Source organism: Arachis duranensis, chromosome 4 (genome assembly GCF_000817695.3).
Source record: "Arachis duranensis cultivar V14167 chromosome 4, aradu.V14167.gnm2.J7QH, whole genome shotgun sequence".
Classification (NCBI taxonomy): Eukaryota; Viridiplantae; Streptophyta; class Magnoliopsida; order Fabales; family Fabaceae; genus Arachis; species Arachis duranensis.
The window spans coordinates 2,849,415-2,867,269 of record NC_029775.3 but is presented as its reverse complement, the minus strand read 5'-3'; the positions used below and the strand labels follow the sequence as shown (position 1 = coordinate 2,867,269).

Sequence of the window (17,855 nt, the reverse complement as noted above, 5' to 3'; positions counted from 1 at the left end):
TTGGAATAATTCTTATATAAATTAAATCTTTTTAATAATATTATCTTTAATAAAATTATTTTATTAAATACTTATTTATTTAAATAAAAATATTTTTAACATTTAACATATTAAATTAAATTGATATAAGAATTAATTTCAAAATCAAGGGCCTTTCGATTTTAATAACTAGGCTTTATTCCTGTCACATTGGCAATGTTTCTTTAATTTCTTTGATTTGATGAGCTAATTGCCTAATTCATTTACGTGGTCGTCCTTAATTTTTCTCCTTTGTACAACTAGCTAGCCATAAATCAGTGGCCTGTCATATATATATGATCAGCTTTTTAATATAAGTTTTTTACGTCTGTACGTGATCTCATTTATCATCAACCATCAACATTACGATATGAAGATACATCAGGTCAACCCAATACTCCTACCGACTACATATTAAACAACTCGATTATCTGGGATCATACTAATATTGCATCTATATTCTTAAGAGGAATATACCCCAAATAGGTCCCCAAAGAATTGGCCGTACGACAGATTTGTCCCCCAGAAAAATTAACTAAGTCCCCAGTCCCCAAAATTATTAAATATGTGCCATATACGTCTCTGCTCCAGATTTAGCCGGTTAACTGAACACTCTCTCTCCTACGTGGAGGTGTTGAGTGTGACGTGTCAGGTTAAAGGCTTTCAGGACATGTTGGTCCCTGTACACGTGACCAAAATGACGTTGTTTAAGGCCTTATCAAAACAAAGTCGTTTTTAATTGGACATATTAGTCTCCAAGCTTTATGAAATGAATGTGTTAAAACGCAGCGTTTGAATAGGGACCTAGGATAAAAATGCAAGTCCTTCTCCCTTGGCTCTGTTAAATGTCCTGAAACTCCAAACCCTTACCCAAATTTTACAAGGCAGCCTTTCATCTTTCTCAACTCCGTTAACATTGACTGTAGTCTGTAATAGTCGTTTGACGAGGCTGACGGCGACTGTGTGGTGACGGTGGACTGTCGTGCATATCGTCATTGTTGGAGGTAAGTCTTCTAATTTCTTTTCTGAATTAATTCAGAGGCAAAGATTCATGTATAATGAACATGCATGTCATGTGTAGGGTAGATTAAAGATATTGTTTTGCTAGTGTTGGTTAAGTCAGAATTCTAAATTGATTTAGTCTGTGACGTTTCATAGTAACATTACCGATGTGGTTGTTAAAAAATTGAATTCTGTTTTAATGTTCTTGTAATGCCTTCGTTGCTTGTTTAAGTTGTGATAGATTTTTATTTTGTTAGTTTAGATGAGTGAAGACGTGATACCCGTATTTCACCACGGTGGAAGCTTTGTGAGAGACAACAAGGGAGTACTTGTGTACGTCAATGGAGAAGTCAAGAAGTTTCCCCCAATGGACATTGATCTGATATGTTTCTTTGACCTGAAGAATTTTTTTTTGGACTTGGGTTACCATGACTATAAGGCAATGTTTTGGTATGATCCGACTGCTACTGACCTAGAGTCTGGTCTTCACCCAGTTCATGGAGACAAAGAGATCAGAGATCTTCAAAAGAATAAAATGCTAAATAAGGACACTGATGAATTCTACATCTACTTTGACCATCCAATCATGAAAGATACAGAGTTCATTGATGATGGTAGTGTTATTGTTGAGGAAGTGGAAGTGCAAGAGGCTAGTGCTGAGGATGATAGTGTTGACAATGATGCAGATATTGAGAGTTCAGATAGTGATAATGGGTATGAGTCAACAGAAGATGCATTATACAAGCCCCCACCTTCAGGATATGGTTTTTCGGATTCAAGTTCAGAGGAAGAGTTAGTTGGAGCTGGTAAGAAAGGAAAGAATAATGGGAAGAAGAAATCCAAAGTTAGTAAGCCTGTTAATGGGCCAGTTGGCAAGGGCAATGGCAAGCCAAAAAGGGTAGCCATTGGAAGAGAAGAGGTAGCTGGAGCATCTGTTCAGAGAAAGAGTCATGGTGGGTCTGGCAAGCCCAATAAGAGTGATTATGGGCCTACTGAAAAAGATAAAGTAGTTAATGGGCCTTCTAGTGGCAACAAAAACAAAACTACACCTACTAGTGCCAATGAGGGACCATCAAAGTCCAAAAAACCTGCTACATTTGATGAAGAACTTGGTGTGGAGTTGTTACCTGAGTCGGACATTGAATTCGAGTATGAGTCTGAACAATTTTTGACCCCGAATGACTCAAGTGATGATGGAGGAGATGGGTTTGATTGGCCTCAATTTAATCCGAGTGCAAAATTTGGGGAGGTCCAATTTCAACTGAACATGGAGTTTGAGTCACTTGAACAATTTAAGCAGGCTCTGAAGGACTTTACCATATCAGAGGATAGAAGGATATTTTACATGAAAAATGATAAGAGAAGGGTTAGAGCTGCTTGTATACATGGAGGCTTCATGCCTGGAAAAGAAGTGCAAAAACCCAAGGCAAAGGCAAGAAAAGCAGCTAAGGAAAAGGCAAAGTTATAGGCTGCTAAAGAAGCTAATGAAAGCGAGAAAGCTAAAGGGGTGGTGGAAACGAATGAGGCTCATCTTGAAGGTGAGAAAAACAATGAGGGACATACTACCAATGAGGTAGAAGCACAAGCTAATGCAGCAGAAAATGCAAAATGTGGAAATGAAGGTGAGAAAAATGATGAAACAGAGAAGCATGACTGTCCCTGGCTTATATACTGTGCAAAGAACTCACGATCAGGTGGATACCAAATAAAGACCTACAATCCAACTCACACCAGTGGAAGAGAGTTTGGCAGCAGTATGGCAGATCAACATTGGGTAGCAAGGAAGCTAGAAAAGAGATTGTTGAGTCAGCCACGGTTGACATATGCAGAGGCATGGGATCACATGAAGGTTGATTACAATGTGATACTCAATGATAAAATGCTGTACAGAGGACTTCGAATGGCCAGGGAAAAATATGTTGGTAACGAGAAGGCACAATATGGCAAGCTGCGTGACTATCTGAACGAGATACACCGGTATGAGGTTATTTTATTTCAAAGACAAACATTAGAATATTGTTAGTGAATTGATAAAGAATAGTATTTTTTTTACATTTTATGTTAATTCTTGTTTGATAAAAATAACTTGCTGTGATATGAAAATACATTAGAATATTGTTAGTGATCTTAGTGAATTTTGGTGTAATTCTGGTTTACACAGGAGCAATGAAGGTTCATCTGCACTGTTGGCAGTGGAGCCTATACCTCAATCTCCTCCATTATTTGATAAATTGTATATTTGCTTAAATGCTTGTAAAAGGGGGTTCAAGGCTGTATGTCGTCCCTTGATAGGTTTAGATGGATGCTTCCTGAAGGGTTTTTATGGGGGACAATTATTGTCAGCTGTAGGATAAGACGCAAACAATCATTTTTATGTGATTGCGTATGCAGTAGTTGACAGTGAGACGAAGGCAAGTTGGAAATGGTTTCTGCAGTTGTTACAAGATGATCTTGGGCAATGCACTGCCGATGGTTGGAACTTCATTAGCGATCAACAGAAGGTATCCCTAAATATGTCTTAGTGTTTGTTATGTTAACTAACTAAATGCATTGTATTCTTCATGGTTTAATGACTGTTAACTATGTCTTTTGTTATCATAACAAGCATTTTAATGCCTATTATTTTCTGGTCTATTGGAACTGTAATGCAGGGTCTTCTGCCAACACCGAAGAAGGTTATTTCTAACGCCCATCACAGAAACTGCGTTAGGCACATCTGGAAGAATTTCACAAACAAATACAAGGATACACAGCTTAAGAATGTGGTCTGGGCTTGTGCCAAAAGTTCAACCGTTGCAGAGTTTAATGATAATATGCAAAGGCTGAAGAGAATGAATGAGGACGCGTGGGCTTACCTTGCAAAATTGGATCCAGGATGCTGGACTAAGTCAAAATTCAGCCACTACCCTAAACTGGACAATATCACCAATAACATGACAGAGGTGTGGAATGCCAAAATAGTACACTATAGGGAAAAACCTATACTCACAATGCTAGAGGAGCTCAGATGTTACATTATGCAAAGGATGGCACAACACAAAAAGGCCCTAAGCATGTACACTGGTGTAGTTGCTCCTGTACAACAAAAAAGGATGGAAGCCATTATGAAGGACACCAAGCACTGGACTGCTCAATGGACTGGCGATGATGCTAGACAGGTATTTGAGGTGCAAATGCACATGAAGAAGCTGGGGGTGCACTTAGGTAATAACACATGTACATGTAACATGTGGCAACTTACAGGTATAACACTCGAACTTATGCATTTTTAGTTATTATGCTTACAGACTGTATATCTGATTGTTGTTTACAATCACTTATAGGAATTCCATGTGTGCATGCCATGGCTGCTATTGCTAAGAGGGGAGACAGACCAGACACATATGTGCACAAGTGGCTGAAGATGGATGCCTTCAGAGCAACATATGGTCATTCCATTAGCCTCGTCAACAGTGAAGAGTATTGGAAGAAGTCTGGAGAAATAAGCTCAATCCCTCCCAAGATTAAGAGGCCAATAGGGCGTCCAGTAAAGAGAAGGATATGAGATCCAGTAGAAGACGGAGCAGAGGGTAATAAGGCAAAAAAGACCTTCCGAGTCACATGCGGAAAATGTGGAGAGACTGGCCACAATGCTAAGACTTGCAAGGGAGCTCCTAAGGCTGGAACTAATCCTAAAGGAAAGGTCAAAGAAAAATCCAAGAAAAAGTCAACTGCAACACAAGAAGAGGTTCAGATTTCTCAATCGGCACCAGTAACCGAGGTATACATGAATGATACTTATTGTGAAATGGATCTGCTAGTGTTTACTCTTGTTATTTTGAAGAAAATAGACCTGCACTTATAATACTTTTGAGCACCACTTTACATTAGTGTGAGTAGAAGGAAATAGACCTTTTTTATTTTGCTAACATTTTGAAACAACTTATGTACATCCTCTATGTTGATGCTACTTTATGTTAACATTCTGATGCATGTTATTTGAATATTCCTCCCTGGATTATATACTATTTTTGGTTTAATCCACTTTGCCAAATTACTTTGCATACTTTGAATTCGATATAGACTAGTTTCAAGTTAGCATCATTATCAACTTGAAGTTAAATGATTAGTTAAATGAATATTAGAAGTTGATAATTATGCTAACTTGAATTCGATATAGACTAGCTTCAAACGTTGCGTTTTAACACATTCATTTCATTAAGCTTGGGGACTAATCTGTCCAATTAAAAATGACGTCGTTTTGATAAGGCGTTAAACGACGTCGTTTTGGCCACGTGTACAGGGACCAACTTGTCCTGGAAGCCTTTAACCTGACACGTCACACTCAACACCTCCACGTAGGAGAGAGAGTGTTCAGTTAATCGACTAAACCTGGAGCAGGGATGTATATGGCATATGTTCATACCCTGGCCCAATAACAAAGGTCCAGGGCCAAATACAAGGCCTAGTCCAAAGGACTAAGCCTATCTAAGTACCGACCTTCTCCTAAGAAGTCGGTATCAACCACGACTTACTTTAAAGAAGTCGGGCATGAGATTACCTGGCAGATAAACACTCATTCAAATGAGTAACCGCCCCTAAAATCTCTCCAACCGCTTCATGAAGCCATATCTTAACCCCCCAAGATACTGGGACGGTTAACACCCTAAAGATACGGCACTACTCCAACGGTGGTTATTGGCTCACCACTATAAATACACTGACACCCCTCAGGTATCTCTAAGCCCAATACTCTCTAGACTTGCTAACACCCTTGCTGACTTAAGCATCGGAGTGTCTTTGCAGGTACCACCCCCCATTCACTCACGCGTATAAGTCGGAAGGAGGCTCTAGTGTGCGAACCAACTCGGAGTTCACCATCCGTAGACGATTGGACTAACCTACGCCATCTATCCTATTAATCTCCGGTTACCCACCGTAACATTGGCGCCGTTGCCGGGGACCCGAGAGATCATCCATTGATGGCGGACAGATCCCACGAAGAAGGCCATGTAGAGACAGATTCCGAGCAAGAGAATCTGGACACAGGCAATAACGATGCGGACCTCGCCCTCCACCAGGAAATTGACAATCAGCATAGAGAAGGAACCTCCGGAGTAAAGAACCCGAAGGTAAATTCCTCAGAAGGGCGCAAATCAGAAAAAGGAGGACCACCCCATGTAACTGAACTCATGGGGTTAGTCCACAGCCGCCTGGAACAGTTAGAACAAGAGCGGGAGCGGCAAAAGGAAACCGAGAAGTACCTAAAAGAGGAGATGGAGCGGCGAAGAGAGTTAGAAAGAAAACTCTTAAAGCTAGAATCCTCCCTCAAAAATCGCAACTCCCGTGACAAACAGGAAGAGCCACCATTGGGGGGAGAGGATCCTTTTAGCGAGGACATAATGAGGGCTAAAGTTCCGAGGAACTTCAAAAGCCCTGATATGGACCTCTACGATGGAACTACGGATCCAAAGCATCATCTGAGCAATATCAAAAGTCGGATGTACCTAGCTGATGCTTCCGACGCCACGCGATGCAAGGCCTTCCCGACCACTTTATCGAAAGCAGCGATGAAGTGGTTCGATAGCCTTCCCCCGAGATCGATCACCAGCTTTGAAGACCTCTCAAGGAAGTTTTTGATGAGGTTCTCAATTCAGAAAGACAAGGTGAAACATGCACCGAGCCTCCTGGGAATAAAACAGGAGGTCGGAGAATCTTTACGAGCCTATATGGAAAGGTTCAACAAAGCATGTTTGGAGATTCAAGACCTGCCCATAGAGGCAGTCATAATGGGGCTAGTCAATGGGCTCAGAGAAGGTCCCTTCTCACAGTCCATATCTAAAAGACACCCCGTTTCTCTAAGTGATGTACAAGAGAGAGCTGAAAAGTACATCAATATGGAAGAAAACGCCAAGTTAAGAGACCTGAGTTTACGACCTGGACCCCCTACCTCAACTAAAGAGAGGGAAAGGGAAGCCAAGAAAAAGGAAGAACTCGGAGTCGAAAAACCAAGAAAATATCACTCTTATACTCCCCTGAAAGTTTCTATAGTGGATGTATACAGAGAAATTTGCAACACTGAAAGACTGCCACCCCCTAGACCAATTAAAAATAAAAAAGGGGGGAGCCGCAGCGATTACTGCGAGTACCATAAAATATATGGTCATTCAACAAACGACTGTTACGACCTTAAGAATGTGATAGAAAAGCTGGCTAGAGAAGGTCGGCTTGATAGATATCTCATAGAAAGGTCGGACAGTCATGGAAAGAGAAAGCGAGATGACATGGATAGAAGAGACCCACCGCAGACTTCAGAGAGGCATATCCATATGATCTCAGGAGGGTTTGCGGGAGGGGGACTTACTAAATCCTCTCGCAAAAGACATCTCAAAAGAGTCTACCAAGTCGGGGAAGAGTCAACCGACCTTCCTACTATTTCGTTCACAAAAGAAGATGGGCAAGGAATAATTCCTGGACATGACAATCCAGTGGTAATAACTATGATCCTAGCCAATGCCCATCTCCACAGAACCCTAGTAGACCAAGGAAGCTCGGCGGACATTCTCTTAAACCTGCTTTCGACAAGCTAGGGTTAGATGAGAAAGAATTGAGAGCCTACCCCGACACCCTATATGGATTAGGGAACACGCCAATAAAACCACTAGGATTTTTACCCCTTCACACCACTTTCGGAAAAGGGGAAAAATCAAAGACTCTGAGTATAGACTTCATAGTCATTGATGAGGGGTCAGCTTATAATGCCTTAATCGGCAGAACTACCCTTAATCGGCTCGGAGCAGTGGTATCCACTCCCCACCTCTGCATGAAATTCCCGACCTCAGCGGGAATAGCAACGGTAAGGGGAGATCAAAAATTGGCGAGAAAATGCTACAACGAAAGCCTAAATCTGAGAGGTCAAAAGTTGGCAAGAAAATGCTACAACGAAAGCCTAAATCTGAGAGGAAAGGGCAAAGAAGTTCACACAATAGAGCTCGGTGGCGCAAGGGCCAAAGAAGAGCTGCGACCACAACCGGGAGGAAAAACTGAGGAGATACAAATCGGTGGGGAGGAAGGAAAAAACACTTACATAGGGGCCAACCTAGGGGAAACTCTAAAGCAAGGACTGGCTGAACTCCTAAGAGATAATTCCGACCTCTTCGCCTGGAAGGCCTCTGACATGCCTGGGATTGACCCCGAGCTCATGTCCCACAAACTCTCGGTCTATCCAGGGTCCCGACCTGTACAACAAAGAAGACGCAAGCTCGGCACAGAACGAGCCCTGATAGTAGAAGAGCAAGTACAGGCGCTCCTGGAAGCCGGCTTTATCAGAGAGGTCAAGTACCCGACATGGCTAGTCAATGTAGTGCTAGTCAAAAAACAGAATGGTAAGTGGAGAATGTGTGTCGACTATACCGACCTAAATAAGGCATGTCCCAAGGACCCTTATCCCCTACCAAGTATTGATACCCTAGTGGACTCCAGCTCGGGATACCAATACTTGTCATTCATGGATGCCTACTCGGGATATAATCAAATCCCGATGTATGAGCCAGACCAGGAGAAAACATCATTCATCACACCCAGAGCTAACTATTGCTATGTGGTCATGCCATTCGGATTGAAGAATGCAGGAGCCACATATCAAAGGTTGATGAATAAAGTGTTTTCCCCTCACCTGGGGAGCCTAATGGAAGTATACGTCGACGACATGCTAGTAAAAACCAAGAAGGAAGTCGACCTCTTATCCGACCTCTCACAAGTCTTTGATACCATAAGGCTGCATGGGATGAGACTAAATCCCGCAAAGTGCGCCTTCGCGGTGGAAGCAGGAAAATTTCTAGGATTTATGCTAACACAAAGAGGGATTGAGGCCAATCCCGACAAATGTAGAGCCATCCTAGAAATGAAAAGTCCGACTTGTTTGAGAGAAGTCCAGCAGCTCAATGGCCGACTTGCAGCCCTCTCCAGATTTTTGGCAGGATCGGCACTAAAATCCCTTCCACTATTTTCCTTATTAAGAAATGGATGCCAATTCGAATGGACTCCGGAATGCGAGGAGGCGTTCCAAGAGTTCAAAAGGTTTTTAAGCCAACCTCCTATCCTAACCCGACCAGTACCAGGGAAAGACCTCGTTCTGTACTTATCCGTAGCAAACAGGGTTGTCTCGTCAGCCCTGATAAAAGAAGACGAGGCCGGACAACACCCAGTCTACTTCATCAGTAAGGTCCTACAAGGCCCTGAACTAAGGTACCACAAACTAGAAAAGTTTGCCTACTCCCTAGTAATAGCCTCACGAAGGCTACGGCCTTACTTTCAAGCTCACACAATAAGAGTCCGTACAAACCAACCCATGAAGCAAATCCTCCAAAAAACGGATGTTGCAAGGAGAATGGTTCAATGGGCAATAGAGCTCTCCGAGTTCGATCTGAGATATGAAACTCGGACAGCAATTAAAGCTCAATGTCTCGCCGACTTCGTAGCAGAATACGCAGGGGATCAAGAGGAAAAACCGACTACATGGGAACTCTATGTAGACGGATCCTCCAACAAAACAGGGAGCGGCGCAGGCATAATATTAGTAGATGAAAGAGGAACCCAGATAGAGGTTTCCTTGAAATTCGAATTTCCAGCTTCAAACAATCAGGCAGAATATGAAGCCTTGATAGCCGGACTAAGACTGGCGGAAGAAGTCGGTGCTATAAAGGTAATGATATACAGCGACTCACAGGTGGTGACCTCCCAAATAAGCGGAGAATATCAGGCAAAGGACCCTAATATGAAGAGGTACTTAGAAAAAACTTTGGAACACCTTGGGCGCTTTGCAGAAACTGAGGTTAAACACATAACTCGGGATCTAAATAGCAGAGCGGACGCCCTGTCCAAGTTAGCAAGCACCAAACCAGGAGGGAACAACAGAAGCCTAATCCAAGAAACCCTCCAAGAGCCCTCGGTAGCAAAAATAGAAGATAAGCAAGAAGTACTTGAGGTAGTCGGTTTAAACCTCGGATGGATGAATCCCTTAGTCGAATACCTGAAATTCGACATCCTCCCTAAGGAGGAGAAAGAAGCTAAAAAGATCCGAAGGGAAGCACAACATTACACCTTGGTGAGAAATGTCCTCTACAGAAGAGGGATATCAACACCATTGTTAAAGTGCGTACCGACCTCAAGAACCGCCGAGGTGTTGGAGGAAGTACATAGTGGGATCTGCGGAAACCATCTCGGAGCAAGGTCGCTCGCCAGGAAAGTAATCCGAGCAGGATTCTATTGGCCGACCTTGCAAAGAGATGCCACAGAATTTGTGAAAAAATGCCAACAATGTCAGATGCACGCAAATTTCCACGTAGCTCCACCAGAAGAGCTCATCAGTATCACTTCTCCATGGCCTTTTGCAAAATGGGGAATGGATTTGTTAGGTCCTTTTCCCCAAGCGCCAGGACAAGTCAAATACTTGATCGTGGGAATAGATTACTTCACAAAGTGGATAGAAGCAGAACCATTAGCCACCATCACCGCTCAAAGAAGTCGCAGGTTCCTCTACAAAAATATCATCACAAGATATGGGATACCTTATTCCATTATTACAGACAATGGAACCCAATTCACTGACACCACCTTCAGAAGCTTAGTAGCCAGTATGAAAATCAAACATCAGTTTACCTCGGTAGAGCACCCGCAAGCCAACGGGCAAGCCGAGGCAGCCAACAAAGTCATACTGGCAGGGCTAAAGAAGAGATTGCAAGAAGCAAAGGGAGCTTGGGCTGAAGAACTCCCTCAGGTGCTATGGGCTTATAGGACAACCCCTCAATCCGCCACAGGAGAAACGTCTTTCCGACTAGTCTATGGTGTAGAAGCCATGATTCCAATAGAAATCAATGAGCAAAGCCCAAGGGTAATTCTCCATGACAAGGTCGGAAATATACGAGGACACAAAGAGGAGCTCGACTTGCTCCCCGAAGTCCGAGAAGGTGCCCAGATAAGAGAAGCGGCATTGAAACAAAGGATGACTACCAGGTACAACAAAAAAGTCATTCGAAGAACATTTGCCTTGGATGACTTGGTCCTAATCAGAAACGACATTGGAGTCAACAAATCAGGAGAAGGAAAGCTCGCCGCAAATTGGAAGGGACCATACAAAATCAAGGAAGTGTTGGGAAAAGGTTATTATAAAGTAACCGACCTGAACGACACTGAGCTACCAAGGTCGTGGCATGCTTGTAATATGAAAAGATACTACAGTTAAAAGCGAACTCTACTCCCTGATGTACTCTTTTCCCAACTTCATGATTTTTTTCCAAAAGGGTTTTTTCTGGAGAAGGGTTTTTAACGAGGCATCACAGTAGAGGCTAAGGGAAAATAGGCTATCAAGACCCTTAGTAGCAAGAAGGTACCTCCCCAATTAATAAAGATCTTTTTCATTTACAAATATCTCTTATAATATCCTTCTTTATTTTTCTAAATCTTTCTACGAAATGCGCTGACTTAAACTCGACAAAACGTGAAAATCCCATGAACCGACCTAGATGGTCGTCAGGATAAAACGACGAGGTACAAGTCGGCGTAAAGAGGTTGTATGAGTTGATCGTAGAAACTCGGGAACAATCCGACTCATAAGTCGAGGTGGGAACCCGAGTAAATAAACTCGGAAGTACCCCGAGTAGAAAAAACGCATCACAAAAATAACCTAAGTCATGAAAACTCACTAAAGCGAAGTCAGATATAAAGGATAACAAAAAGAGATCGAAAACCTAGGAAAAAGTTTAGAGGCTGCCTAAAAGTCCTTAAACAAAAAGGTTCGGAAAAACAGACGAAAGGTTTTCGGAAAAAGATCAAAAGGATTTTTGAAAAATCAAAATTAGAAAAGCATACACACACAAGGTAACTCAAACCCTTATCCAAAAAAGGGTATTTATTTTTTTAATTTAGACCCCTATTCAAAAAGGGGCACTTACGAAAATATTTCGTTTACGACCTTAAAAGGCCAAAAGAAATTGTTCAAACTGCACAATCAAGAACAAAATAAATAAAGAGTTCAAAAATGGGGGGGACCACAAGCCGGACCCCCAAATAGCCAAAGATCATTTTTTCACAGCAGAAGCAGACAAACCACCACCAGAATCAGGAGGAGCGCCGCCGGGACCAGGAAGAGAAGCACCCACAGGAGAGGAAGAGGAAGTCGGAGGAATAACCGAAGTACTCGGAGCATCTTTGGAGCGAGGAGGAGACTCAATGATCCTCTGCCCCCGAGTCTTCAACTCTGATTCAGAAACAATTACGGGGACAGGGGGATCTACAATGGCACCGTCGATGACAACTTTGTCAGGATGTAAAGGAGAAAGATCCAAGTCAGGAGCAATAACTCTGACCTGCTCCAGGAAAATCCTCCAAGACTCCTCGGCGCCATCGGCAATGGAGTCCTCTAACTCCTCATATGCTTTCCGAGAATTCAACAGGTCAGTTTTCACAGACACAAGATCCTTGAATAGGCTTTGATAGCTGGCCTGTGCCGTTTTCCTCAATTCCATCTCCATGTTGCATTGGGCCTGCAAAGCCTTCCCTTTCTCCCGGAGGATATCTCTCTCCTCCTTCAGCTTAGCAATTTCCTTCCTCAACTCTCCCTCATGCTCTTGATATACACGGAGCCTCCCTTCCAGCTCCTCGACCCTCGAGGTCGCCCCTAAAGAGCTGAGAGGAGCCCTATCAAAGATATCCAAGAGCTTGCCGCAGACCCCCGCCGCCTTAAGGCTCTCCTCGATCATAGTGGTAAGGTGGCCTCGAACAGACATATCATCCATGCCTATACGAGCATAAGGATAGATATTCTTTCGGACGAATGCAAGAGCGTCCGCCTTAACCTCCCCAGAAGAACCAGACTCTAAGGTCTTGCACTTCTTGGGATCAGGAGAAGGTCGGACGATGGAGGGCGGCTGAAGGGAAGCTGAAGAAGAAATCACCATAGGATTGGAAAGAGTTCCAACATTCCGAGGAGGAGGAGGAGGAGAGATAACCCTGGCACCACCAGACCGAGCGCGAGACTTAGCTTTAGCCTCCTGGACCCTCTGAAAAGATTCTTGAGCGTTTGTCTTTGCCATTTCTGAAAAAGAAAACAATAGCTAAAGAATCAAACAAGTCGGAATAACCAGTTAACAAGTCGGAAATTTAGCATACTAGAAAAAACTACCTAGCTGTGATTGGACAAAGGTTGGAGACCCTTGGAGAAATTTTTTAGTATCCAAATATGGGGCCCTCCCCCACACTTCTCGGAGGAACCCCACGACGGCAGCCTCTACTTCATCCAGGTCATCCAAACCATATTTCTCGCAAGGGGAGGCCTCCAGCCAGTATAAAGGAAAGCGAGGAAAAGAATTATCATCCAGAAAAAAGGGGTGATGACCCTCTACAGCTTGCACTTTGAAAAAGAAATTTTTAAAGTCATGAAAAGATTCATCAAAAAGGGTAAAAATCCTCCGACCTTGTATGGCTCGGAAGGAAACCCATTGTTGTTTATTATTCAGCCCACTAAAAGGCTTGGTCATATGAAAAAGATGGAAAAAGATTTTCAGAGTAGTCGGGAAATCCAGAGCATGGCTAATAAATTGGTAGATTTTCAAGAAACCCCAGGAGTTGGGATGAAGCTGGGTAGGGGCAACCCGACAATGCTGCAAAACAGACATCTCAAAATCTGAAAAGGGCAGAAAGACGCCCAGACGGGTGATCATGCACTCATACATAAAGAGGAAATGGGGAGCCGTTTCGTTGGCTCTCCCATGACAAACTCGGTCCTCTGAACCGGGAACAAGCAACTCGTATTTAGGCTCATCCTCATCCGAAGTACAGAGCCGATGGTGGGTGCGAAGATGAGTAATAAACTCCGCATCAACCAACGGCTCCTCCCCCAGAACAGTAACGTTAACCCAATCTACGGAGGCCATTTTTTCTTTCTCTAAGGAAAATGAGGAAACCTACAAAGGGAAAAAAGAAAAGGAAAAATCAAAAAAGGTCTCTAGAGAGGAGAAAAGGAACCGAGCAAAAATCTACAAACCTATTCCTCTACAAAGTAAAGTCATACGAAAAGTGCAAAGAAAAAGAAAGAAACTAACCTCTTTCTGGAAATGAAGGTAGGAAGAAGCAAAAGTCTCCGGAGCACAAGAATATAGTACGTGTAAACACAGCACGAACAAAGAAAGAAGAAGTTTGAAAGATTGCAGAAACGGAAAAAGGAAAGAGAGGGAAAGTATTTATAAACATGCAAGGAAAGAGAGGAAAAGTATTTATAAACATGCAAAGGGGCATAATGGTAAAAACGAAGCAGTCATTAATGAGAATGCATCGTTACCAAAGCCATCAATCCCTAAGTGCATCCCTAACGGACACGACGCTTGAATAGACGTAACTGTCAGAAACAAAAGGTCGCGAAAATCACGGTCGGTTTAAAAACCCGTGTTTCCTCCAAGAAAGTCGGCTACGAACCCGAGCTAAATACTTGAACCCAAGCCCTAAAGAGATCCTGGGCTCAAGTAGGGGCACTGTTCATACCATGGCCCAATAACAAAGGTCCAGGGCCAAATACAAGGCCTAGTCCAAAGGACTAAGCCTATCTAAGTACCGACCTTCTCCTAAGAAGTCGGTATCAACCACGACTTACTTTAAAGAAGTCGGGCATGAGATTAGCTGGCAGATAAACAATCATTCAAATGAGTAACCGCCCCTAAAATCTCTCCAACCGCTTCATGAAGCCATATCTTAACCCCGCCAAGATACTGGGACGGTTAACACCCTAAAGATACGGCACTACTCCAACGGTAGTTATTGGCTCACCACTATAAATACACTGACACCCCTCAGGTATCTCTAAGCCCAATACTCTCTAGACTTGCTAACACCCTTGCTGACTTAAGCATCGGAGTGTCTTTGCAGGTACCACCCCCCATTCACTCACGCGTATAAGTCGGAAGGAGGCTCTAGTGTGCGAACCAACTCGGAGTTCACCATCCGCAGACGATTGGACTAACCTACGCCATCTATCCTATTAATCTCCGGTTACCCACCGTAACAGAAACCTACAAAGGGAAAAAAGAAAAGGAAAAATAAAAAAAGGTCTCTAGAGAGGAGAAAAGGAACCGAGCAAAAATCTACAAACCTATTCCTCTACAAAGTAAAGTCATACGAAAAGTGCAAAGAAAAAGAAAGAAACTAACCTCTTTCTGGAAATGAAGGTAGGAAGAAGCAAAAGTCTCCGGAGCACAAGAATATAGTACGTGTAAACACAGCACGAACAAAGAAAGAAGAAGTTTGAAAGATTGCAGAAACGGAAAAAGGAAAGAGAGGGAAAGTATTTATAAACATGCTAAGGGGCATAATGGTAAAAACGAAGCAGTCATTAATGAGAGTGTACCGTTACCAAAGCCATCAATCCCTAAGTGCATCTCTAACGGACACGACATTTGAATTGACGTAACTGTCAGAAAACAAAAGGTCGCGAAAATCACGTCGGTTTAAAAACCCGTGTTTCCTCCAAGAAAGTCGGCTACGAACCCGAGCTAAATGCTTGAACCCAAGCCCTAAAGAGATCCTGGGCTCAAGTAGGGGCACTGTTCATACCCTGGCCCAATAACAAAGGTCCAGGGCCAAATACAAGGCCTAGTCCAAAGGACTAAGCCTATCTAAGTACCGACCTTCTCCTAAGAAGTCGATATCAACCACGACTTACTTTAAAGAAGTCGGGCATGAGATTAGCTGGCAGATAAACACTCATTCAAATGAGTAACCGCCCCTAAAATCTCTCCAACCGCTTCATGAAGCCATATCTTAACCCCCCCAAGATACTGGGACGGTTAACACCCTAAAGATACGGCACTACTCCAACGGTGGTTATTGGCTCACCACTATAAATACACTGACACCCCTCAGGTATCTCTAAGCCCAATACTCTCTAGACTTGCTAACACCCTTGCTGACTTAAGCATCGGAGTGTCTTTGCAGGTACCACCCCCCATTCACTCACGCGTATAAGTCGGAAGGAGGCTCTAGTGTGCGAACCAACTCGGAGTTCACCATCTGCAGACGATTGGACTAACCTACGCCATCTATCCTATTAATCTCCGGTTACCCACCGTAACAGCATATATTCAATAATTTTGGGGACTGGGGACTTAGTTAATTTTTCTGGAGGACAAATTTGTCGTACGACCAATTTCTTGGGGACCTATTTGAGGTATTACTCTATTCTTAATCTTAATCTCAATTTTACTCAAAGTCTCAAACAACCATAATAGGCTATGGACTACATTCCAATTCTAGAAGAGAATTTAATAATATTAACTGTGTCGTTGAAAATAATAATATTCCTAACTCAATTTTAATCGTCCAAATAATCAATATATACATAAATTAATAATATTGTCAACCAAATAAATTAATATATGAACACCAAAATGAATTATCAAAATCAACTACTAGTATAAAATATATGTTAAAATATAAATACACATTAAAAATGAATTGAACAACATATATATTTACACATATATAATTACTAGAATACATACATAAAACTATAATAATATGTTGATTAATGTTAAATTGAAATCTTCAGAGGGCATGATGGTAAGGAAGAAATTGGAAGAACAGGGAAGTTCTGACAGTTACAAATTTCAATCATGTAACCGTCAGGGTCATGGAAGAAAAGTTGATCTACTTGGACTCCACCGTCTTCCACAACCGTACTCACATACTTTATGTTCATCTCATCCAGTTTCTGCATTATCATGCTCATGTCTGTGCACTGAAACGATATATGATTCTCTTTTGGATTTATGGCTTTTCTTTCCACCGGAATCTTATCTGACTCAAGCAGGTGGATTCCAATTCCGTAATTGAATAACCAAGCCCCTTCGAAGTTGAACGAAGAAGGCCTCTTGATGAGGTTGAATCCCAACACATTCTCATAGAACTTCGCAGACTCATTCGCACTCTTGCATATGAATGACACATGGTTCAGTGCAAGCAAACATGATGATTCCGGTGCCATTGATCTCATGTCTCTCTTTCTCCAAACACCAAGATTATCAAGTTCAGAAAACACCACAAAATTGAACTTATTTATCTAGCTAAATATGCGTTACCGATAAGTACTAATAACAGATACACCTCAGCTAATAACTGATAAGCTTGTTTAGTAGTGTACTAATAGGTGCACTTGTAGTTGTGATTATGTTTTGTATTTATGTGGTAGTTATTTAAGCAATTGGTATTGTATCTTTGTTGGAAAAATATTGTATTTGAATGGCTCATTTTAGTTAAATGAATATTAGAAGTTGATAATGAAGCTAACTTAAAGCTAGTCTATATCGAATTCAAAGTATGCAAAGTAATTTGGCAAAGTGGATTAAACCAAAGTAATTTGTCCCTATTCAAACGCTGTGTTTTAACACATTCATTTCATAAAGCTTGGGGACTAATCTGTCCAACTCAAAACGACGTCGTTTTGATAAGGCCTTAAACGACGTTGTTTTGACCACGTGTACAGCAACCAATGTGTCCTGGAAGCCTTTAACCCGACACGTCACACTCATCACCTCCACGTAGGAGAGAGAGTGTTCAGTTAACCGGCTAAACCTGGAGCAGGGATGTATATGGCACATATTTAATAATTTTGGGGACAGAGGACTTAGTTAATTTTCCTGGAGGACAAATCTGTCATACGGCCAATTCCTTGGGGACCTATTTGGGGTATTACTCTAAATTATAATTTATAGATTTTCAAACAAACTCTTAATATTTATACAGTAATTATTTTTATAAAAGTATCTCTATATAAAAATAATATTATAAATTATTAGATAAATTGATATAAA

General features: G+C 42.2%; 1 protein-coding gene across 1 annotated transcript in view; it reads right to left on the bottom strand.

Moving 5' to 3' along the window:
• LOC107482746 (glyoxylase I 4) overlaps positions 1-17,855 on the bottom strand; it is a 27,502-nt gene that overhangs the window by 1,671 nt on the left and 7,976 nt on the right. The gene's annotated exons all lie outside the window — the stretch shown is intronic.